Source organism: Myotis nattereri (assembly GCF_964212035.1).
Source record: "Myotis nattereri genome assembly, chromosome: 20".
Classification (NCBI taxonomy): domain Eukaryota; kingdom Metazoa; phylum Chordata; class Mammalia; order Chiroptera; family Vespertilionidae; genus Myotis; species Myotis nattereri.
In genome coordinates, this window is record NC_138096.1 from 14,212,679 (window position 1) to 14,239,336 (window position 26,658).

The 26,658-nt window shown below is 44.3% G+C and overlaps 1 protein-coding gene across 6 annotated transcripts in view; it reads right to left on the reverse strand.

The window, feature by feature from the left end:
• The window catches only part of SMYD3 (SET and MYND domain containing 3), a 522,432-nt gene that overhangs the window by 216,541 nt on the left and 279,233 nt on the right, over positions 1 to 26,658 (reverse strand). The window lies entirely within an intron of this gene.

A 26,658-nucleotide genomic window follows, 5' to 3' on the forward strand; every position in this document is an offset into this window, starting at 1 on the left:
CACCTCCCTCCAGCATCACTGCTTGGCTCATGCCCTGGCTTCCCTCTCTTAGGAGGCCTTTTCCTCTCAGCCCAGGCAATTCTTTCTCGTTCTTCTAATGTGCTGTCTTCTGTGCAGTCTTCTTTGGCTCCAAGCAGATATACCCCTTGGCCCTGTGCAGCTCTAACACTCTGTCCGTGTCAAAAAACTGTATGCAGTATATGGGTGTAATTTTATTTATCTTCTCTCTTCCTGGAAAAAGACCATTTCTTAATCATCTCCCAGAACCCGGCATAGTGCATGACACAAAGAACATAACTGATAAAAATCTGATGAATGAACTAGGAGAATTACTAATCCGTCCTAAATACAAGTGTAATAAAGGCAAGTATTGCCTTGGAGGCCGGTACTGTACCATGCTACAAAGAGAAAATTATTCTGAGCCTGATAAAGAAGTATTGCTACAGCCCTAGAAACAGCCTGAGTGGGAGGATTTTTATAAATGATTCCTTATCATTCAACTGTACTGGCTACTAAGGGGGGGGCTGGGGGGGGGCGGTCCCCGCAGCAGGCACTGGGCAGCTGGCAATTCATTCGAGGTTCCAAGTCAGCTCAAGAGAAAACAATGCTGGTATCTGACAACCTTATTTTTAATCTTAAGGTCAGATTTCTTTTAAAAAAATAAATTCAATATGTCCTAAGAATCAGAAAAAAAATTTTTTTTTAATCTCTCTCTGTAGCAGAAATCTCTGTAAGGTCAAGAAACCCTTAACTGCCTGTTTGTTTCCAGGAAAGACATTAACCTGTATTTAAAAATTCAGGTTTCACCCAAAGCCTCAAGCACCCAGCTCACCAGAAAATGAGTGGAAGCCTCTGCGTCCTCACTTACTACCACCCTCTGACGACAGACATCCTGGCCTCCAAGCTTGTTTGTTCACTCAGCGAATTCTGCCTGGGCTGCAGGCGCACAGGGGCCGCTCCGCTGGGGAGCAGAGGCCCGCCTCACTGAGGATGCCAATTTGCCAGCTGGACGCGTGGAGGACGCAGCAGGGACGAGCAAGGGCCCAGGAGCCAGCGCTCTTCTCACAGGCCCCCTGGACCCCCTCCCCACCCCGCCCACCATCGGCTTCAGGAAGGCAGATGCTCAGCATGCAGAGGAGGAGCTGCGGACACGGCTGGAGCACGAGCTGCAGCCACAACAGGCCACACGTCACACCACTTCTCATTCAGCCACGTTCACCGCTCCAGGGCAGACAAACCCTCAGAAGTGGCAGACCTGAGCAATGGCTGAATGGAAAATGCAAATTACCTGCCAGAGAGTAAGGGTCATGGGTCTATGGACGACCAACTCCGGTTCTGTATTGGCTTATCCTCCAGCTGGATGTGTGGCCTGGGGCAAGTCAGCTAACCATTGGGGAGCTCGGTCTCTTCGTTTGTAAATTAAAAGTCCCATCAGATAATCTCTTAGGTCCGTTCTAGTTCTAAACGCCTATAATTCCATGTAAAGGATCTAAACTGTGGAAATTAAAATGTTAGAATGTTAGCTATTTTTCAAATACAAATTTAAGAACCCTTCATCAAAATGTTTCCTTTTTCATTTCCCATGAAATAAATCACTAAGTCCTTTCACAAAAAGAAACAAATATAAAATACAACAGACATGACATTAAGCCCTACTAAAGACCCCAGCCCACCCACGGTATCTGAGCAGAGCATGGCGTTCGTATAAATGCCTGGGGCCTTCATATTCCCCTTAGCAGCTCATTAAGAAGTTTCATCCTCAAAAGAAGACAACTCACGCAATTATGTTTTTGGTTTTTTTTGGTGAAAAGAACCCAGGCAGTACCCCATGGATGACCTGCAGGGTCCCACAGTAACCAGTTCTGCCTGTGTCACACCCATTTAAGGTCTACTAAGTTCAACGCACTTTTGTTTTGACTGAGAATCCAATGATGAAGTCAACCCACGTGGGCCAAAGTGGCTAAAGAGCCACAACAGGGCACGCAGGGGTGCTGTCCTGCCACAGAACCACGCCATGTCTAAGAGGACAGCATTCGGTGCAGCTTGGAGAATCTTTGTTTGCCTAACACTCTTCTTCTGGATATCTGTGCTCAAAAAGTTTGCATGGCTATCGGTCCTCTATACGGGCTCCTCCACGTCAAGAGGGCTGGACTTCCTCATGCCGTTGCGTCTCTACAGAGCTCATGACTAAGCTGTGCTATGCTTACTTCTGGGCTCCTCTTGGCAAGGAGAGTGCCCAGGAGTCACCGAAACAGTGGCCCTCTCTCTGGTTCCCCACTGGTCCCCCAGCCAGCGCATGCAGTATCACGACCACAGCCAGCTCTCTGGAGCGGACCAGTGACAGGTCTTTTACCCACAAGACCAGGTGCGGTGAAAGTATAGTTAGCAATAGGACTGTTCAGTTAATGGCTAATACAAAAACTGCTTATGACAGACCTTCAGGAGCTGCTTAATGATCAGTTAATTTATACAAATTGTACTAAAATTAGTTTGGGGGAAATATTACTTGAGTTACCCTATACTTACCTTGCAAAAGATTCTGTTGCTCTTGGTGAGGGATGTTTATCCTGGATCGAGTGGGCTGCATACTCTCTACACACTTTAAAATCACTAATTGCTAAGTCATTCTGGGATTGAGTTTTCATCATATGTTATAAGCACCCCCAAATTTACACTTAAAAGTTAATTCCTCAAAAGTACCAGGCAGAAAAAGGAGCCAATCCCTATTTTCTTGTTGCAAAAATATGAGCTGTTTTCTCTACGATTTCTACTGAACGCTGTAAAAAAATTTTTCAATATTTGTCTATTTGGAAAGAAATTTAAAAGTGGCCAAATGCTCTAACAAAATTATGTTAATTTTTTGTTCTATTAGGATTGTACTTGGATTACTTTGATTTTCCCCAAACTAATTCTTTACTGAAGTCTCCTAAGTTAGCTTAATAATTAGGTTTCTTTAAGAGAAGTAATTGAATTTACACAGTGATTTTCCCAAAGGTGGAAGCAGAGTGGGATGGGTAGTTTTTCTTCCTTCCCTCCTGTGCTACGTAAGACAAGGCTCCTGAGAAGTTTACGCCGTGAGTTATGTGTGCATTGACCACTCAAGCTTTGAGAAGTAATATTTTGTTTCTTTTGGAATCAAAAGACAAAACAAAGAACATTAAAAGCTGGATATACTAATGTACTTTTTCAAATATACTTGCAAAAGAAACCTTTTATTTAATGCTGTCTTGGAGAACAGCAATGCTGCAATAATATATTTTTACAAAAATAATTCTCCATCTTCAAGCCCAGGAAAAGCACTAATGAAGACCAAACTTCCACAGCTGTTTTCTAATAGAAGAAATTTAATGAAAAGAAACAACCCTATTTTTCCATTAGAATTGTTGCTCAAGGGAATATGTCTCTTACAATTCAAGACTTAGAAATGCTCTCCATGTGTTAAACAGAATAAAACCCATCACCCATCTGAAAATTTATATAAACAAACAGCAAATTCTATTCAGGTGGCGACAAACTAAAAGAATTAATAAAAAGTATCACTGAGGAGATACAGTCAGTCTCAGGGAAAAGAAATGTTTGCGGTATTTTCTTTGTCCTTCGATGGTTTGTTGACAGATGAGAAAAGACGTAACTCTGTTTTTGCCAAGAAATGCGAAGGACAAAACAGCGCTGGAGTGGTACTGCTCTGCTTCTGTTAAAGTGATACCAGGAGGGAGAGAGGAAGTCTCCGGCTCCTAGACGTCCCTTAATAGGAAAGCCATCGCTTCTCAGTTAAGCTAACACTTGGCTTCGCACTTTGTGAAGCAGCCTGAGGACCTGTATCTCACTGCTTATGAGACAGGCTTGTGACAAGGAAGTCAACAGGTTAGATTTGCCGAGGACCTGTATCTCACTGCTTATAAAACAGGCTTGTGACAAGGAAGTCAATAGGTTAGATTTGCCGCAATAGAAGACACCGCACCCAGGGCTTCAGCGCAGATGGCAGCTGTACCTCCACCCGCTCCCGTGCAGAGGAAATGCCGTATAACTTTACGGCGCCTCTTTCACTTGTCAACCGCTGAAAAGAAGCACCAGTGACCTGTTAAGCGCTAAACATTGCTTTTTACCTTAAACACAGAATATACCAAAATACCCCCAATGGCTTTCAGAGGGCCCTTAGCTATGTTGCTTTACGTCCTTAATCACAGAGAAAGAAACATAGGATATTAATGAGAAATAAAACAGCTTTCAAATATAGGGAATAACACTAGTTAGCCAGGCACATCAACGTGACACATCTGCCATCCTGTACAGAACACTACTGCTTCAACTGATCAGGTAGCGCGTGTTCCGCGGTAAAGAATAGGTCCAAGCAGCCCGCCTGCCTGGACCTATTCTTTCAACAAAGAGGGAGAGAGAAAAACTTACGCGGGCAATATTTTAAAAACCAAACAACAAAAATGAGACCACTAGCTGACTCCAAAGCCAAAGTTCAGTCAGAAGGCCCTAAGATCCCTTTGTTTTCGCAAGAAAGGAAATGGTTTTACTTAGAAACGGGCTGAGCATCTGCTTTCCTGTAAACACACAGATGATCCCGTAGGAAGAATAGCCCCATCGAAAGCTGCACTGCATTAAGTAATCCACCCCGCATTTGCTTTTCAGATCTTAGAGGAACAACAAAACCCACAAATATTATAGCTCAACATCTTTGCAGCATCTGCAAAACTGAGCTAACGCTGACAAATAGAAATCCAAACCGTGCTATTTTAATGTTTTCCCTAGTAATTCTTAGGTTTAAATAAATAAAAGAGATTACTTTCAATTTTCATTTCCTTTTAATATATTTAAATTGTGCGACCCCTGCTCTCAGAAGGAAGGAAATCAGGATGCTGGCGGTCCAAGTGGTTTCTCTGCTGCCCCCTTCTGCTTAAATAGGACATAGCAGGTTCCCAGATGTCAAAACTATCTCACAGCCAGGTGAACAGAAGGCAAAATCCAGACTGGCATCCAGACTTGATTATCTCATTTTTCAAAGGAGTTTTTCATTTTGCAACAGAAATCATCTCATGTGCACCCTGAAATCTGACCCATGTAAACCCAGTGATGACAAGGGAAGCCCCTCACACACACTATTCTGCTAAGTAGGAAGCATGTTGTCATGCATGCAGCCACAACTCCATGCACATTTACAGTGAAAACATTACTGCTTTAAAATGTGGGTTCCTTTATTCCTAAAAAACAATGAAATATTATTTCTCAGCGCCTGTCAAAAAATGTGCATATTCTCTCTATGACAAGACTTCTATCTGCTAAGAACTTATAAGCTAACAGTTATAATGTTATGATCATTGATGTATTCTATGTCACTATCACCGCAATGTAGGACAAACAATATAAATTCCTTGGAGGTGAATAACAGTAACTGTAATTCTGATAAGAACTTTTAAAGAAAAGGGAGTACAAGAACAGTAAGTGGTTCTGAAAATGCCTGTTATTATCAGTAACCAAGTATATAAACCCAAAGCACTATAAAATTTTACAAATAATTATTTTAAATATACAGTAGAGGAGAAATTTAAGGGGAAAAGCTGAACAGAACTCTGCCTTCTAGTTCATTTTTCCAAAATTCAAATGTTAGACAAAAAATAAAAGCAGAAGCAGAAGACATTGTAAGTGTTACTCAGAAGGCCATTCAAAGGGCAACAATGATCTTAAGAGCTAATGATGAGATTATTTTTTTCCAAGTAGAGGGTCCTCCACTAAATTAAGTCACAGGAAGTACAATTCAACTCCATCCTGCATCTCAAATACACTGACGACTCACAGAGACATGTAGAGCCTGTGTAAATCCCATCTGGAGCTATTCGTGCAGCTAGCATGTGGACATGGCCCACCTCCAGCCAATGGTCACTCTGACTTATGCCTCCTGAAGGATGTCAGTGATGGGAAACACCAAAGACACAAATGAGAGGGCCTGTCTCTGTTAATTTCATGCTGGTTTCAAACCCACCGCCCCCACCCTGCCCTGCAAACCCTCCGTCCTCCTCCAGGGAAATCCCTATAAATCCAAATCGAATGGCATTCCTTTGGTGACAGAGAGAACCAGTTACTCTCAACACGCGTTCTTTTTCCTTAACAAGAGACCTGTACTTTTTTTAAAAAAAGGTTGTTAAACAGAAGTCTTTGTGTGAAACGTCAGGGGAGCTCACTCCCAGGCAGGAGGCAGGTGCCCTCTGGCTTTTCACCTTCCTCCCTTCTTCCTCAACCCAGAAGCAATGGCCGAGGCTGCAGCAGCCACTCTGAACCACCAGGACCTTAATGATGAAAGCCAGACAAAGGGAGCTGAGCCTCGGAGGGCTCTTCAGAGCTGCTAGTCCCGCCGGAACACCTGCCTCCCGGCGTCCTTTGTGTGGAAGGACAAACTCCTGTACGTGCCCTCCGCGGTGGGTCTCTGTTTCTTGCAGCTAAAGACCAGTTCTCACGAACACACTCACTCGGGAACGACTCTGGGTCGCCCACCAGACGTGCCAACCCTGCTGCCCTTCGGGCTTCACCTCCTGTCACACAGGACACCGCTGTTCCTGGGAATGCTACTCCCCATCATGTCTTACGTTTTCGTAGGTCTGGTCCTCTGCCTTCCCACCCACTGCCGCTCACTCAGCTCCCTGTCCGAACGTGTGGTCTCCTGGCCTCCCGTCCCCAGGTCGAGGGTCTCTATCCCTCTCCCTCCCTCCACCAGCATCCCATGCACAGCTCTAGCTGCTGGACTTGAATCATCTGTTCCTGTGTCTGTCTTCTAAACCCGTGCTCTTGAGAGCGGGAGTATGTCACGCTCATCTCTACTTGCTTAGCGTTTGGCACAGTGCCTGGTTCCTGTCCTGAACTGAATGGCCAATATTTTGATTGATAAATAATGGGTCACAGGTCACCAAGCTTGAATGTGACTTGTTCTGTGAAGTCATTATCCTCCACCCAACCTCTCCCTCCTGTGTGCTTCCAGAACAGTCCGTGCAACCCGCTAAACGACGTACTAGGTGAGCTGTTTACCCCTGGGCCTCCTGCTGGCCTGGGAGACCAGGAGGGCAGGTCACCACGAACTGGAAACCACTCCCATTGGGCCAAGGACAACCGCCTTACTAATTACTGTTCACATTCACTGCAATCTTTTAAAAATGAAACAACACAAAGTTCATCTAAAGACAGCTGTTAAACTCAATAGAGCTGACCTGAGACACAATGTGCTTTTGCATCTCAAAATTTAATTTTCAGTTTATTCCCAGACAAGCAACTGTGTTGGTTACTTTTCTTTCATGTCTTAAAAGTACTAGCAGCTAATGCCAGGCTTTTAAAGGAGGATAAAGGCCTGCCCCGTAGGGCAGTGACTGCAGTGGCTGCTGTAGGAAGCAGGGAGCCTGTTCTGGAAACGGGCCCGGACATGATGGCCAGTGATGTCATTCTGGATCAAGAGCACGGTGTTAACGAGGCATCTGGGGACAGCACCCAGGACGGGAGCCTAACAACCCAACACGATCCACCAACAGGTTTCTAGTGAAACAAAACACGACAAGCTCATCACAACGTTCCGTGTGCAGAACAAAACTCCAGTTAGCGCAGCCCTGTGTCTGCCTTTACAGTAACGTGCGCCACTTCCCATGAGCTACAGTGCGATTTAAAAACACTTCCCCTGCCAAGTGAAAAGCCCCTTTTATTTTCTCAAATTCAAAAATAAACCTACTTTGCAGGATGTTTTGGGAAGATGAATACCACAGAGCAAAAGAAAAGAAAGATGATTTTCACTATTTTATTGAGTCAAGTAGACACAGAATGAAGACCATGTCCATGTTTATCTCCACCACACGCGTCCACACATGCTATGGCAGGGTACCCATGTACGACGGCACTAAGAATTTTGAAAATGACTCCTTGCTGCCAAATGATACGTTGCTAAGGCTCCAAACACCTGCCATGTATTTCAAAGAGGATTCACTAAATATTAATCCTGTTACATGTTAATGAAATATCACCAATTGCCAAGCAGTTTTAAAAAATCTACCCACTCATTAAAGAAAACAATCACATACCTGCCTAACGGGCCTGTCTCCCTGAACTGCCAGCTGTTTCCAAGGAGCCCTAGGCGGTTCTCCTCAGCCCCTCATAACCCAGCGGGAGCTCGGGCAGCGCGTGTGGGGACGAGGCCCACTCAGCGGATGTCCTCACCAAGGGCACCAGGCACTCGTGCCCCCCGTAGCTACCCAGGACTATTTTTTATCTGCACCAAAAAGCACAATGTGGAGTGCAGCCAGTGTTAGCTTCCGGCAAATCCCACGGCTCCCAAAGGAGGCATGCTTTTACATGTACAGGCTGTGGGATTTATTTACATTCGGGGACTTTTACTTTGATTTCCAGGGACATCATCTCTCTAACACTCTGAGCACAATGACAGAGAAGGATTAAGGGGGAGATGAGAGACTGTCCTTTACAATGACGTCTCCTTTCTTACCCCACGCGCTCACCAAAAACTGAGTAACTCGGGTCCACGATGGAGTTGCAAACCACAGGAACCTGACATTCTGAAGGCCCAGACCCCTGCCAGTGACCCCTGGGCTGAAGGTGCTAGAAGCTAGAAGCCACGCAGAAGAAAAGAGACCTTCATGAGGCAGGCGCTGCAGCCAAAGAGAAGAAGGGCCCTCGGAGGCGGCAGCCCATCGCTCTGCGCTGTGAGATGCTGCATTTCCTGGAACTGCAGCTGCGTAACTTATACAAGGAAGATAAAGCAAATGCAGCCGGTTCTAAAACGCGGAAGCTACTGACAATTGCATTACAGGCTCTTATTGTTTTGTGTAGATAGCATATTAAGTCCAAAAGACCAAATTAAAGCATCACACAGAAATGCATGCTGTCAAAGTTCCCGATCATTTTCCTGAGAAGTGTCTGATTTTACACAGGAACCATCAGGTACCAAAGCAACTACCAAAGTGGCAGCACCCCCAGCACAGAGGCCGGAACCGGTTCTCCATGCCGTCAGCTCTCCCGTCCACGCCTCCTGCCCGCCGCCTCGGCGTCCCTGTCACCTCCTGTCGCTCTGTTCGTCTGCAAGTCTGTTCCATTTCCTTCCTTTTCAATCCTTCCCACTTAAGATCCTTTCCAGGATGAAATTTTTATTTGTCTCTGTATATACCTCACTGCTGAGGCTTACTGCCTTACTTTGGTATAACAGTTAATAAATATTTGTTGGATCCATGATAAATGACCCCTCTCCTCTCATTGCAAAAGCAGAATAAGTGAAACATAATCTTTTTTGAGGTACTTCAACCTGTATTCTAGTCTAGGACTGTTACTAACTGGCTATTTATTTGGGGCAAGTCACTAACCTTCCCAGGTTTCTATTTTTCCATCCGTTACATGTTCACAAGGTAACTCTAAAAACAAATTATTTTCAGCTTCAATCAATAATTCCATGAGGTTTTTACTGCCTTGCCTTCTTTTTTTGCTTTAAGTTTCTTTAAAAATATATATATTTTTCTGTGAGTTTTAGAAAAAGCTCTATCAATTGAATCAGTGCCTAACAGTATTTGAAGGCACTTAATGAAATGGCATAAAATTCAAAAATGCTGGGCACAAATGCGAAGGTGAAGTTGGAGCAGCGCCAGATTCCTACCACGTATTGATCACCGACTGAGTGCACTGCACTGTGCTAGGCAGTGTAAGTGCACAAAATGCATAAGCCTATCCCCGGGGCTTTCAGTCCAATGGCAGAGATAGATAGTTAAAAGACGAACTATCATATAAGGCAGAGGACATAAGTGCTGGAGAAGACAACAGTCGCGTACGTACGTTAAAGGGAAAACAACAGGATTGATGGCGCAGGACGGACTATGTCTACGGTACACACAGGCCTCACCCCAGGCCACCCAAGACCCCGCAATGGAGCATAATCTTCTACTTAAAACAAAATCTGATCATATTTCCCTTCATGGATTTCTGACGTGTCAACAATTATGGAACTTTATTCTAGTTGATAAAGATGCCGGTGACAGCATAGTTAAAGCCTTGAATATTTTTCGTTAGTACTCTATATATTGAAGTAGAATGAGCATCCCATTCCTCTCAATACAAAAGCCTGTATAATAAATATAATTTCAGTTTCTAGAATACAATTTTCACCTTTTTACACTTATCTTAGGGATATACTGACTCTTCACATCACATTAGAGACAGGGTCCCACCGTACCTATGTGGTAAATGTGATCGTCACACTGCATCTGACAGGCTTCTATGACAAAGAAACGAGGGCTTTCTAGAATCAAGTCTTTCAGACATCGCTTGCTTCTGGTATAGACAGACCAAAAAAGGAGTAATAACAAAAATAAAACAAATCTTCAAAAAATTAATATTAAGGGAGATACCACTAAGTATACAACACAATTGAAGAGTCAGAAGGAAAGAAATGTCCTGGTGGGTTGGTGATGTACCGGAAAAGACATGGTGGTAAGGCTAAGAGGAATCAGAGAAAGAGAAGAGCAGATGAGAAAGACGATGGCCATGACCAGAAGTGGTGACAAATGTCAATATAGGGCCATGCAACTTGGAGGACAATAGAAGGGAACACCGCCAATCAGTCAGTGAATCCCCATCAACAATAACAGAACAGTTCCATCATCAGAGAGGAGGTAAATGGAGTGGCAGCTACCTTTCCACTCGATCCCTGCTGCACACAGTAGCCTGTGAAGAACGTAGATGCATCTGAAGAAAAGGATGGGGAATGTGGAGAATCAGAAGCCACCTGACCACATGTCAGCATCCCCAGGAGCCACCAGCCAGCCATCTGGAAAGTGGCCAAGCAGAACAGTTCCAGAGCGCTGAGGGGACTCCCAGGTGCAGCGCGCTGCCAGCTGTCGGGGAGCATAGAGCAGCAGCTCGCCGAGGACCCGAGTGGCACAGGAAGACAGAAGAGCCAGGAGTTCTCTGCCGGAGTGTTCTCCCCTGGGAGCCCTGGGCGTTTTTAATGAGCCAGTGGCATTTGCTCGGCTGGGACCAGGCGTGCTGGACAGGGCAATCTTGGGTAACAAAATTATCCTGCCTCCTGCAAGTCTTTCCAATGGACACCGTACGTTCTTGTAGATGAAAAAGTTCTGTTTATAATTTTCTAAATTTAGAGCCCAAATCCACTTTACAGATACAGAGCATTTCTTGCACATTTTAATATATACTGAATTTTCAATGTTTGCAATTTTCTTGAATATACATAGAGGAAGAATTATACTTAGATTAGTTTGGAATTGTACCATTTTGGAAAATCATGTCACTGACTATGTTTAAATTACCAATACGAAACACCTGCATCACCCTACGTTTGCAGGTGGTATATTTATGGTGATTCTAGTGTACATTTGTGTATACTTGTGTAGCCCTTATTTCAAGGTTTCAAACATAAAAAGCTTTGCCAATACTCAGTTGAATGTTGCTTTACTTTTCTTTACTCCAAACTTCCTCATTACAAGCAGGTTCAAACATGTGATCACTACTGCCCTGGAATAGTCGCAAGCAAATACTTACATAATAAAATTCACTAAATAGCATCTTTATTTTTTATTTCTACCACAATTATAGCATTGTTTTAATTTTAAAATTAGATGTATAGGTAGTTATTTATCTATAAACTTCATTTCACAAATAAAGGGGGACATTGCAAGATATGTTATAATAAAGATGGGACACTGGATCCCATAGGGTTGGTAGCTACCATTTTAGCCACATCAGAACCCAGCGACAGAGTGGATGCTGTTACAGAGAAAGGCAAAGGCCAAAAGGACCAGACGTTGATGTTGTCATTGAAAAAGAAAATGTCATCCCCTGATCATGACTAGAAAAGGGACATACTAACAGATTAGCCCGACCGGGATGTGAATGGCAGTTGTCCTGCTCTCTCAGGGTCCCCGGGGCCAGGCTGCATAGAGCCCACCGATCTCATTCCCAGAGGCCCCCGGGGCCAGGCTGCATGGAGCCCGCTGCTCTTCTTCCCAGAGGCCCCCGGGGCCAGGCTGCATAGAGCCCGCCGCTCTCATTCCCAGAGGCCCCCGGGGCCAGGCTGCATAGAGCCCGCTGCTCTCATTCCCAGAGGCCTCTGGGGCCAGTCTGCATAGAGCCCACCGCTCTCCTTCCCAGAGGCCCCTGGGGCCTGGCTGCATAGAGCCTGCTGCTCTCACTCCCAGGAAAGGTATGAGCTTTTCCATCAACAACTGCCACCACGATGAGCCCCGGGATTTGAGAAATCATACTGATTCGGTGTCACCTTACTCCTTTGGGAAGCTCTGACACAAGACAGTTGGGAAATTCTGAATCTGCAGGACAATTCTCAATTTCCCGTTTTATTTTGTTTTTACGCAAGTAATTTCTAGACCAGTGTACTCTGCGAATTCACTGCAGTGGGGCAGGGGCATAAAGAGGGAGACGTGTGGGGGGAGGTGATGAGGTAGCCAAGTGGGTGGACATGTAGTTTATTATAATTTCTACTAGAGGCTGGGTGCACGGATTTGTGCACAGGTGGGGTCCCTTAGCCTGGCCTGCGGGGATTGGGCTGAAACCAGCTCTCCAACATCCCCTGAGGGGTCCCAGATTGCAAGAGGGCAGTTCTCTGGTGATGCACCCCGGAATTGGGCTCCCTCCTCTCTGGTTCTGGGTGCATCACCTGAGAACCACAGCTGCCAAGTCACCACAGCTTGGCAGCTCCTGCATTGAGCGTCTGCCCCAAGGTGGTCAGTGTGCATCATAGCTACCGGTCGGCCGGTCGCTTGGGCTTTTATATATATAGACTAAAGGCCTGGTGCACGAAATTCATGCACGGGGTGGAGGGGGGGAGAAGAGCGGGGGTTCCTCAGCCCAGCCTGCACCCTCTCTAATCCGGTACCCCTCAGGGGATGTCCGACTGCCGGTTTAGGCCCAATCCTGCAGATCAAGCCTAAAGTGGCAGTCGGACATCCTTCTCACAATCCAGGACCGCTGGCTCCTAACCACTCACCTGCCTGCCTGATCACCCCTAACTGCTCCCCTGCCTGACTGATCGCTCCTTACTGCTCCCCTGCTAGTTTGATTGCCCCTAAACGCCTCTGCCTTGGCCCAGCCACCATGGCTTTGTCCAGAAGGACGTCTGGAAGATGTCCAATCTAATTAGCATATGACCCTTGTATTAGTATAGATTATTAGGGTTAAATTTTATTACTATTAAGTATTAATTTGTTGTTGTTATTATTAAGTTTTACTACATGTGGTAAGGGCAGAAATGTAAACACAAAGCACAACGCTTTTCAGTATAATTATTAATTTTAACAATCACATGCCTTCAAGTCTGTTCACATGTCATCTTCCCAAAAAGGCCTGAAGTGACTCCCTAATTAAAACTGCATTTACTCCGGAATCTGCCCGCACAATCCTTATAATGATGCTCAATCTGGTCCCACAGCTCTGATCTATTTCTAGGATGCCAAATACCTTCTTTGTTATTGTTGTCCCTATTACTAGGAACCTTTGCCTGTTTTGTGAACAGATCCTGGAGCAGAGTAGGTGACCAATACGTATTTGTGGAAAGAAGGAATAATAGTACCTACCATGGACTGAATGCTTATGTGCCAGAAACACTGCTAAGTGCTTTCCCTGAAAGATCTGATGTACTCCTTACTAAAGCCTGTGAGGCAAAGATCACTCCTCTCCCCTTTACAGATGAGCAAACTGGACTTTAGAGAAGTTAAGAAAGCTGTTCAATATGGTGTGGTGAGGTGGAGCCAGTATCCCAGTCCAGCCCAGGCAGCCGGAGGCCTATCCCATGATCAGCACAGTCGGTGTGAGCAGAGTGTAGACATGCCCTCTGCCTTCAGGGGGTGAGAGTCTCTAGATTAGTCAGCCCCAACGTTGATCCAATTTTTGCTCACCTGAGCCCTCCGTAAAACATGCAAGATTATACTGTTATAATGCACCTGTATGTCTAACATCTCACTTTTGCAGTCACAAAAGCTTCAATAGGTAATTGTTGAATTATCACGTTTAAAACAGAGACTGCACATAAACATTCACTGAGACAAAGAGAAACTTATACATTGAATGCAGTGAAAATGGAAATTAGGAATAAGCACGGCATGGTTGATCTCAATGTCGAAAAGTGACATTTTATGTTTTCTCATTTGGGGGCACTATCTTTGGGGCACTAACCTTTTGACATTTGGTGCTCAGCTCACAGCATGATCTGCTTCACGGTCACTATCCGAACGAGACCAGAGCGGACAATGCCAGTCTGCGGCGATGACTCTGCTGTTCACTCAAACCTGAGTGAAGAGCTTGTGCACGTGAGCAAAGGGAGCTGTGTCCTGGGTCTCACTAGAGGTTACGGGGGAGGACGCATCTCTTCACAGCGCAATTTCTCCATGGAGGCTGAGGAAGTTCTCCACACATTTCTTTCCCTTTTTTAAGACTGAAATGGAGATAACTTCACAGCACGTGTCAGCTGACAAGGTAAAGACTGTACTAACTAAATTCTTGACATATAAACAATCATGACCCAGAGCAGAAGAATGCTTCTTTGGTACGTCCATCGCTGAATTATCTCAAGTGTTCTTAAAGCCAAGTTCTGGTAAGTCAAAGACATAATTCTATCTCTGTCTATGTCCCATGTAAAAGCACAGAGAATAGAGTGATTAAGAGCATTAAGTGATGCCATAATTCCAGGATGAGTTTCTGGAATTCCAGAAAGAGAGAGAGAAAAAAAGGAGTGTCCCCAAGAAACTAGGTTCTCCAGAAGCAGGTGACCACAGACAGTCACCCGCAGAGGGACCAGAGTGTTTTTGTTTTTCATCATACTTATGAGTGGATGGAGCTCATCACTTTGAGAAGCTACAATTTGGGATTAAGGCTTTAATGCTTAAAACAGGTAAGTTATCACCAGAAGTACTTAGGCTTGTCCACCCTTTCATGGGGTCAGTTCCCAGATTTCCAAACCTTCAATGTTATGAACAGAAGGAGAGTTTTCTGAAACTGAGCTCCTATTCACAAATACTATCCCCAGTCAGTACCTCAGAAAAACTCAAATTTTACATTACAAAACAGATAACTCAGAGTGACTGCCTCCTGTAGAAGACCAATTCATGCTAAAAACTACTGATTCTTAGAGTGATTGCCCTTTTAAAATTCAAAACTGCATCACTCAAGGAAAATTACAACCCATATTTACTGCTTAAAAAGAGGCTAGAAACCTTAAGTGAAACAGTGTTGCTGGGGGTTTTTTTGGTGTTTTTTTTTTCAAAAATCCAATTTTGTTCTCCCACATAACTGAGGATTTCCATCTCTTCCTAATCACAAAAAGAAAGGCTGTTTGGATTAACAGCAATAGTTACCTGCCACTCACTGCAGTTCGGATGTTCTGACCTTTCTGAAAGAGACCAGCTTTGCGTTTCCATATCTCCTGCATGAACTATTGCAAGGGACTGATAGTTGGGCTCCTGCCCTCGGGTCCCTTGACTTTCTAATCTGTCGTTGGCACTATTAGCAGAATTATCTTCCTAAATCATCATAATCATGTTATTCTGCTGTTTTGAATCTTTAAATAGCTCCCTATTTACTACAGATTGAAGTTCAAACTTCATACCAGAGCATTCAAGAAACCCCACTATCAAAACTGGCCTCACCTTTCCAGTCCCCTGTATCACAACGAAGCTCAACACACCTTAGGCTCCAACTGAGAGTACACAAGACCTGTCCATGCGTTTGGGATGTTACTCACACGACTTCCTCAGTCCGTCCACTTGTCTGCCACTGAAATTTAACATCAACCTTATTCTACAGGTATTCTACCTTCTTCATGACGATGTTCTGGATCCTCATAGTCATAATTACTTGTTCCTTCCTTTGCATGCCCACCATCCAGGTTTTATCTCGATTAGTATTACAGATGGTTTTATCATGATTAGCATTACAGATGGTTGCCTATACTGCCCTCTTTCCTGTTAAATGAGATGCTATCTTCTTTAACTTCAGATTACCAGAAATACCTAACAAACAACTCTGTATATGGTGGTTGTGCATTAATGTTTGCTGAATAAAATAATGACTGCATCATGCAATCGCCCAACCAATCAGTAAGAAGGAGAAAAGGTAAAGCTCCAAGTCAAAGACAGGGATTTGAGCACCTGCACTTACACACATCATCACCACAGGTTTTTCAGGATACAAGATAAACATGCCAAAATCAAGTAAATGTATGGATGTGTATGTTTGTATGCAAGAACACATAGACATACACAATTTTTAATATCATTTATAATTTCTCAAAAATGAAATACTTAGTTATAAATCTAACAAACCATATATAGGACTTATACAATGAAAACTACAAAATGCTGATGAAAGAAATCATAGCAGATCTAAAATAATGTTTTTGAATTGGAAGACTCAACATAGTAAAAATATAAATTCTCCTCATATTGATATACAGCTTTAATGTAATTACCATCAAATTCCCCGCAAGAATTTTTGTAGACATACACAAGATTGATTTAAAATGTATTTGGAAAGGCCACGGAACTAGAATAGCTAAGACAGCCATGAAAAAGAATAAAGGGAGAAGTACTGTTCCACCTGATTTAGGACATTACGTAGTTACAGGGATCCAATCTGTGTGAGACTGGCAGAGGGCAGACACACAGATCAATGAAAGAGACTAGAGAGTCCAGAAATAATAAAATCTTTGGGGTCTAGGACTCGGCAAAGAGCTCTTAGACTCAACACCCAAAGCACCTGATAAACTAAACTTCATCAGATTAAAAAATGTTGCTCTTCAAAAAACTTAAGAGGATGAAAATACAAATTACAGACTAGGAGGAACTATTTTCAAACCATACATCTGATGAAGGAATAGAATTTAGAATGTATAAAGAACTCTCAAAACACAACAGTTTGAACAGTTGAACACTGATTTAATGCAGAATAGGTAGCTTTCCCAAAACATGTCATTTAAATCGGCGTGTATGACATGACTGAGGGAAAGGCAGAACATCTGACCATTCTGCTCCTACTGAAAATATGAATGGTCCCATTCCCACTACGAGGAAAGGGACAGAATGCTCTCCATAGCAAAGTTCCATGCAGTAGCTCCCCTTTATCTGTGAAACTAAAGCCTGTAATGGTACCAAACACTATACTAGTACAAACTATGTCTTTTCCTATCCATAACATAGCTTCTCACTTAGCACTTTACAGCTTCTCGGTGGCATATCTGAGTTACCAGCACCACTACTCTTGAGCTTCGGGGCCACTAGTAAGTAAAGTAAGGGCGACGTGAACACCAGCACTGAGCTACGTAGAGCTGGGAGACGCTGGACAAAGGGATGACCCATGTCTCAGGCAGGATGCAGCAGATGGCACCAAATGGTGCAACTCAGAACAGCACACAATTTAAAACGTTCAATTGTTTATTCCTGGGATTTTCCACTTAATATTTTTGGACCATGGGTAACTGAAGCCTGTGTAGAAAAACTGCAGCTAAGGGGGAACAACTGTACTTTACTAAATGAAGACGCTAGAAAGAGCTCGTTTTGGTTGTTGTTGTTTTTAACAAAAGAGCAAAATAAATATCTTCAAATGGCCTGAATGTTATTAAACCTGCTACCTAATTATAATAGCTCACTCTCCTTTCAATAGTTTTAATTTTGTTTTATTAGTTGAGAATTTATATGAAAAGAAGGGCCTGTTACAATGGCTTACTTCATCTAAAACCATGATTCTTGATTCGTCATTACTGTCAACTAATAATGGGCAGAGAAGTGTCTATATAGGGAGCAGCAGGAGAAAAAAAACCTTCCTAAAAATATTAAAACTTTCTCTTTCATGAACATTAAAAAAAAAAAAACACAGCAAAGAGAGAGAGCACAAAAAACTTTAACTGCTATTAAAATAGCACTTGAAATAGTTGACTAGTTTAATAACAGCCGCAGCTAAATTAGCAATTGACACTGCTGTGGCTATAATTATTATAATTAAAATTATACCCTAACTTCAGTTTTCATTTTAAACTCCATAATTAAACCACTGCCATCCATAGGCTATAACAGTACTTCAGAAGGAACATATTATTTTTATGATAAACTACTTGAAAAGGCATGGTATCTGGACCAGAGGAACCCATTTCCATGCACAGCCAAAGACAGCCTGGAGAATCACGAAAACTTTCAGATAAAATGACATTTTAATCTTCCTTTACAAACCCCATCTCCCACCTAGTTTCAGAAGCACGTCGGCACGCTTGGTCACTGGCTGTGTAACATTAGAAAGATGTTTTCATTTCTCACCTTTCCTTCTAGAAGGGGCATATGACTGACATTTCAAGAGGAATAGCCTTTATTAGAAAATATTTTCATTATATAACCTCACATTACATCACCTCTAGGATTATATAATGCATTATTAAATATAAAGCTTCCCAAATCATTTTTGTTCACTTATGCAAATAGGAAAGAGAACTAGATGAGAAAAAAGAAAAGGTTCTCCAAGCTAGCCGTGCTCACTGATAGCAGCACTTGAGATAAGTTAGGCAAGAATCACGGATACTGGTTTCTCCATCACATTCATGTCCTGGAATCCTCTCAAATACGGGAGGAGTTTCACTTGTTCCAAAACTACCCTCTCAACATAGTTCCAACAGATTGGAGGTAACAACCACATACATAAAGCTTAAAGCTCACGCCAACTTGATCGATTCGTAGACACTCCTTAGTTTGTAGTTACAATCCTTCAATAGCATGAAAACCAGTGATCCGCGTGAAGAGCAGTTCTTCATTTTCAGTTTGACATCCATTATCAATTCCAGAAGCAGAGGTCCCTCAGCTCAGATCTGGAAGTTGAAAGGCAAGTTGTAGACACCTCCTGGAGGAGTGCAGGAGTCAGGACACATGGATCTCCTATCGCCTCCCTTTCTGCTCTGAGTGAATGTTTCCTGTGTTATTTACTCAGCACTTGTAGAGAGGAAATACTGGCTGTGCGATGGCCAAGAAACTCTGCACAAGAGGGGTAGGAGGTAAGCAGGACCTTGAGAATACCTAGGAGCCAGAGGAAGATGATGGGAAGAAGGCGGCGGCGGGGTGAGGAGCACAGTCGTTGCACATTGGCAGAGTGAACATACCATCCAGGGGGCAATGTGAAGGTAAAGCATGCAGTTTATTGAATGAATAAGTGCGCGAATGAATGGATAAACAAATGAGCTCACCAACAGAGGGACCAATGACCAAATGAAATGATGAAGTATGTGAAGGAATGAGGCTGGGACTCAGATGCAGATGGCCCTAAGAACTAGGAATGAGTTGGAGTCCATCCTAAAAAGCAGGAGGGAAAAGGCAGCCCTAGGCCTTGTCCAAGCACAGTCTGCCCAACTGTGTGCACAGACCTGCCTGCAGCGAGGAGAGTTCACTGAAAGGGTCTATCGCTATGAAATCAGTGACTAAGGAGACCAACCGGAAGCAGGAGGTAAAACAGAAGCAACGGAAGCCCTACAACAGGTACGACACCCTTATCCATTGTTTTTGACTAGATAACACACATAGAGATAAGTACACGATAACTAAAACTCTGGAATTAATGAAAGGAGATATAATTCACAACCCATGTTATTCATGCTTGTAAGGTATGTAACTCAGTGATTTTTAGTATACACAACATTGTGTGACCATCACCACTACTTAATTCCAGAACATTTCATCACCCCAGAAACTCCTGTACCTATTCGCACTCACTCCTCATCCCTCCTCCCTCCAGCCCATGAAATTAACAAGCATTTCTGCTTTTCTGTGTCTCCCCAAAGTGCCTAGGTGGAGATTTGCTCACAGCAGAGTGGAAGGTGATTCTTACTTTAGAAATACTGCCAAACTCAGGGAGTATCTAAGAAGACAACTGTTCAACCTACTGATGTAGCATTTTTACTTTCACTTAGTAAGTAGCAGTTTTCAGGTTTCATTAAGTTTTTTAAAGTATCACTTGGCTTCCCAATTACAAAAGCTTAAGGTTTTTTCTCCCCTAAATGTAGTGGCCAGAGCAAAGGACAAAGTAGATGGGGCACAACTCACAACCCACTCCAGCAGCCACAGCCTTTGCGCATAATTGATTTTCCCTCCAAGCCACAGAACGAAACGGAAGTTCTGTCCAAGAAAGCACAGGTATTTCTCTGCAGGTCCTGACAGATGGAAGTAGTGGATTATAAGTTTGATTGATTTTTCTTCCATTTTAAGGTCAACTAAGAATGTACCTTCATAAATTTTTGTATATAATTCTGCTTTGGGGCTTGGTGATTGTTATTTGGTATCTGGCAGCATATTTTAAAATAAGTAAACCTCCAAATGTATTGTTATCATGGTTTATTATTATCCTGAATTTTGGGGGGGAAATCTCATGTGGTTTTATATGTTTACCTCACCGATCCCACACGCATATACATTCTTTTCCTCTCTGTAGTCTTTTACAAATGCAAAGTAGCTTTATTTTAAAGGATATTCCTCAACTTAATGCCATAAAGCTAAACAAAAATGACATATGAGTTGCACTCGTGTCTCCCACCCTATGAATCTGGCCCAAGAGACGGACTTTACAAACAGGACAGATGCTGTACAGTCTCGCCTGCACCCCGAGGACCAGCACATCTTCACACATATTCACACACCGCTTACAGAAGATGCCAACAGTGAAACAATGGTTTTAATGATATTTAGCCCAAAGCACAACACATACAGAATATGTTTTGGGCAGTCCATCCTGTCCTAGCAACTATATATATATTTTTTAATCTGCTTTCTTTTTTAAAAGTTAAAAATTTCCTAGAGTGGCTGAATCTCTTTGAACTGTTCTCTACCAACACGTGAAAAAAATCCTTCCTACAGTGTTCCAGCTTGCTGGGCACAATCTAATAATCCCTTTTACATCTCCTCTCACCAGCCCAGGACCTGGCAGGGCTGCGGGTGGCTGAGACAACAGAGAACAGGGCGGGGGGCGGGGGGCGGGGGCGGGGGGGGAGCTTCACTGGCCCAGCAGCCACCAAGCCCCAGCCTGCGCCATTCAGAGGAGAAGGTTCCATCTTCCCCTGTCACAAAGCCTGAACCCCAGGGGACCTGCCATCAATAATTCATGAGCAGCAGAACACAGTGCAATCAATAAGAAGGAATGTCAAAACTCACAGCAGGTTCAAGAGGGCTGATTGGGTGCCATATTAATATCTGATTAAACTTTCGGGGAAAATTTAATTTTTCATAGACCACAGACCTAAAATTAACCTTTTAACCTTATGTTTATAAAGGATCTTTCCCAAGGGGACAAAAAAATATTTAAAAACCACTTTTAACGAAAGCAGGAGGCTCAAATGAGTATTTCAATACCTAGGAGCCTAGCCCGAGATCACACAGGAAACAGAATCGGAACTCAGCATATGTCACACTCACCTAAACAGTCTTCATCAGATTATCATACCTCACACTCACCTACAACATTCTTAGATTATTTTCATGTCAAGACTGTATGTAGGGGCTTTCAAACATGCTCTTATTTTTCAACTGCCCATCCCACATACATGTGAGAAAAGTGTCCGCACCAATTCCTGGAGTAATGGGAATTGCTCCAGGATTCCTCCTTTCGAGTAATTCTCCTTGGCCATTAGTAGCCAAATGGTCGAACTGCAAGCCATACGAATTAGAGCGGCTGAACTGAAACAGATTTGCTAGACAAAAATAATAAATTCTGATTTTATATATACCCATCTATGCCTTTCAGTTCAAAATTCTTACTATGTACCAGCGTTGAACAGACAGTGTGCAAAGGTCAGCAATGGTAGCTTACAGAGGACCTTAAATATAGGCTAGTTCCCCCAGTTGTGTTTTATCCCAGCTGCTGCTTAAAGGAATTGAATTTTTCAACACACCCTGAGGGGAGAGGCCGCGGAATCTGCTGGAGAGTGAGGAGTAGCTAATCCAGGCTTTCTCCCTGCCGTGGAGAACGCCCCAGCAGACACCACAGATACGGAAGCTTTACCTACACTCATTACTCAGTGAAGTGCTCCCCTCTCATGAAGCCCTGCTACCTTCTTCCTTACTTGTTGGTTGATCAGAACACAAATAAAACATAAGGATGGATAAATCATTCTGTAATTACATAAGGATATTATATAAAGCCAAGGCCTCTTTTAAAGAGGATGAGTGAAGAATAATCTTATGCACAAAATAAGAAGACACGCCAGCAATGGCCAGCGAGGTATCAGATTCTTCCTGAAATGCTTGGCTGGGCTCTGGGGATGGAGAGCCTGGACCGGAAATCCCAGCTCCACGGCTTTTGATGTGTATCATCTTGGGCAAGAAACTTTTCTCAGCCTCAGTTACCTCATCTGGAAAATTATTCGTGGTACACATCTTGTTCAATTTTCTGTGAAGCTAAGGAAGAATATAACCCATGAAAGAGACTTACCGCATTTTCCAGCAAACAATATAAGCTCAATAAATGTTAGCCATTATTACTACTGTACCTGCAGCTGTACCACCAGCACCTAGTTTAACACGTTAAGCCCATGTCAGTCACTGGTGACTGACACTATACTTTCTGTCCGGAAGACAAAACAGGCTGGGCGCTTAACGTGTTAAACGTGAGACAGAACAGAGACCTGGTGATAACAACGCCGCCTGCATCTGGCACCCTCAGTGAACTGCTCCACCGTGGATTATTTCACTGTTAGCTAGAGCGTGTGCTTTTAAGCATCTTTCAAAGAAAAGCCAAGCACTTAAAAGCACACACACGCTTTTCAAATGCATATACTGGTGCCTGGACTTCCAGGGTAGGAGTGTACAGAGGGGCTGCCGAGCCCCTCGCAGGAGGGCTTGGGGTGGCCTGTCCATTCCACTGCTAGGCTTTGCCTGAAGCTGGCGACTCTTCTGGGAAAACAAAATCTCAGAAAGATTCCGAGGAAACTAAATCTCCTCGGGTCACAGGTCGCTAATACAAGAGGGAAGGTGACTTGAACCCGTGTCTAGGGTTCACGTGTTCTGTCAAGTGCTCCATGCCCGGGTTCCGGTGAGAGATCGGTAGAAACGCACTCTCAGCAGCGAGTCCCTGTATGTTGGTCTTTTCTCGACATTTACAAACACACGGTGGCCAGAACATCATGAAGACAGCTAAAAATGAAGGACGGCGTGAGAGGGGCTCGCTGATCTTCCTTCTGACCTTTGGTGGTTTCTTCATGGAGATAAACATGAGGACAGGAAGCTCTGTGCAGCTTACAGAGTCTGTGCAACTCGCTCTCTGAATCGTATAGGACCCACATGGAGTCATCAGAAAAGGAGTAACCACCACCTAGAAGTACAAAAACTCACTAACATGTGTTAACACAAAAAAGTAAGCCTGTTAGAGTAATTTATTAAAGGAAATATAGCTGCAGTGCATTTGCTACACACACATTCTTAAATTAGACCAATAGTGTAGAGGATAGGGATTATGGGTAACTCATATATTCCTGCATGAAATACATCTCCCAAAGGGCTTAAAAACAGTTGCCTTTGTTAGTATGCTTAAACATCTCCTTGTAGTCTTGGTTACATAACAGCATTCCAAGTAAGATTCCTTTATACGACATTTTTAAAGAAAAAACGTCAGAGCGGCCATATGTGAGCCGTCATAAATGTCAAATTAGTAAAGTCTATTGATTGCGACCCCAGCCACTGCACGTCACAGGTGCCCTGGGCCCCCCTCCCGTAAGTCAGCATCATTTACCACCGCATCCAGAGGAACCTCTAACTACCTGACCCCACCAAGGGCGGGCGCTAGACTGAAGAGTGAAATGTGGATTTAAGGCTGAAAACGTAACTCTGGCAACGTTTTTTGCACTTTCCAGTCAGGCATTTTCTTCCTCACAGAGCAGCAGCACAGCTAAAAGCTGCGTCTAGAAGCTCCTGAAAGATTTATAACTTCAGCTGGAAGGAAAGCTGACATTTTCTTTTCCATTCACCAACTGTCCTTCTAAGCCACTCCTGCAGCCCAGCAAGGCTGGCCCCTCGATCCCTGCCCACAGCCTCCCTGCAGGCTGACAGTGGGGTGGCCACGCCCGCAGAGCATCGCTGAAGATCTGAGCAGCATTGTTCCCTGCCAGCCTGAGGACTGCAGGCACTCCTAGGATGCCACCAGCCTTAAATTCTAACCTGGCCCTTTCTCAATGCAATTTCCCTCTGGGCATCATTAAAAAAATAATGAGTTTTTCCGTATGGGAAGCTCGTTTTTAGGTTTGCAGGAGGGTCAGTTTGATTACGCCATTATTATTAAACTACAGTTTTTAATAAAACTCAATTTCACCATACCACCCAAAACACTGCATCTAAAATGGGTTAATCGCTGAAACCGGTTTGGCTCAGTGGATAGAGCGTCAGCCTGCGGACTGAGGGGTCCCAGGTTCGATTCCGGTCAAGGGCATGTACCTGGGTTGCGGGCATATCCCGGGTGGGGGATGTGCAGGAGGCAGCTGATCGATGTTTCTGTCTCATCGATGTTTCTAACTCTCTATCTCTCTCCCTTCCTCTCTGTAAAAAATCAATAAAATATATTTTAAAAAAATAAAAAATAAAAAAAAATAAAATGGGTTAATTATAACCTAGAAGGAAGGAATAACAGACTTCCTTTTTCAAATACATATTGGGAAGCTGCTGCTTTATTCCTCCAATCATGTAAGAATGGACAGGGTGCTATACCCTCCGTAACAACAAACTTCAAGAATCTGCCTGTATCTTTTTCTGTCTTTTCTCCAGTCAGAGTCGTTGTTAATGACGGGAGTGTATCATCATGTATTAACTGACACTGACTGGCAACCTATCCACTCCTTTTTCACTGGAACCATTTCACAGAACTATCCACAAAGGCAGACTTTGCATAACTAATAACCTTCACAGATAAGGAAACTTAGAGATAAAAAACCAGTGGCCATAGTCACTGCGCTGTCCCCACTTCACTGAGTCCTGGGGACACTCTCCCTGCCGTGTACAACATGGCTAACTCTGAGAGCACAAAGCTGGGGCCCCGGGAGCCCAAAACTGACAAAGAAGCAACGAGGCCACCGCCTCGCATAAGCATCACGTCACGGTACACGTGACCGTGTGTCTCACAGAAAGCATTTCCAGAGACTTTCAGCAACCCCGCAGGTCCATTCAAAGAGGGCGCATGTGCTTCATAGAAACGAATGGAAATGTGGCGCTAGCCCAACATTACTGTCAAGGCGGTAGACACACACAGATACTTAACCTGCCTGAAGAGACTTGGCGTCCATCGCGAGAGCACAGTTATTATTCTGGTGACTGCGGTCAGGAAAGTGTGGGTGTGTGGTATGTGTGGAGGTGTGACGCCTGAACGTGGTCCTAGTTTTCTCTTTTAGGAAGCAAAGCCCATGAATCTGCAAATTTACAAAATACTTTTAGGGAGGTTCGCTCCTTCTATAAAATTTCAGGCTCCATGGAAGTAAAAGTTTGAAATAGAAATGTCAATGAAATAACTATTTGAAAGTGATTCCATTCTCAAGTCACCACATTTGCATCCACACACACTTCTCAGGAACTGGACGAAGTTCAGGCGGAGTTACCCTGCAGGCAGCAGGTTGGCTGCTTTATGGGACTCCAGTATGACGGGGTGCCGCTGAGAAAGCATCAAGCACAGTGAAATGGCCTGCACTCTCCACTCATGGTCCCATGTATTAACGTGTGCAGTGGAGAGAACATGGGCTTGGGAATCAGATCTGAGTCTCAATCTGAACCCGCGACCCAGGCATGTGCCCTGACCGGGAATCCAACCCTCAACCTTCTGGTGGATGGGACGATGCTCCTGCAACTGAGCCACACGGCCAGGGCTTGGCCTTTTCTTAAAACCAAACTTTCCAGAGCCATCCAGCCGCTCAGGACATCTGAGCCTCCGGGATTCAAGCTGCGGGAGGATCAAGGCGCAAAGAGGAGGTGCTTCTGGACTGCACTCGGTGGGGCACGTCCATGCAGGGGAACGGTAAGGGCGTAAGAAAGACCCCGGTCCAAACACACCCTCGTCTTCCCCCAAGTGCCAACCTCCTTACACAGGGCTCAGCGGCTCTGCAACTAAGGAAGAGACAGGAAACGCAAATGGCGTTCTCAGGACCGCAGCACAGGGCTTGCGGCAGGAGGAGGCACGAAGGACGGACAGGAGGCCTCCCTGCTCCTAACCTAGGGAAGGCTGGCGGGGCTTCCACCCGCTCACGGGAGCCATGGACACGGAGCCCACCAACGGCTCTGGTGGCTTCTGGGACTCAGGCCGTTTTCTTGTTACCCTGCACCCCGGGATGACAGTCCTCGGCAGAAGACAACCTGCTCAAGATCATTCTAGATCCCCCCTCGCTTCCTCCTTGGTGGCACAAGCGCCCATGTGTTTGCAAAATCCCATTTGCTTCCACCCGAGTCCATTTGTTTGCTGATCAGGCGAAGCTGGAGTGCATGGCACGTCTCGCTGTAAACAAACTGCTCGGCACACCCTAGGGAAAGGCGGGATCCTGCTCTCTTAATTTCCCAGGCCGACGGAGACGCCTTCAGGAACAGCAGCCGCTCCGATGATTTATTGCTGGAGAAAGGCCTGCGCCTCAGAGGATTCATGTAGGAGCTGCAGGTACAGCCGGCGGAGCAG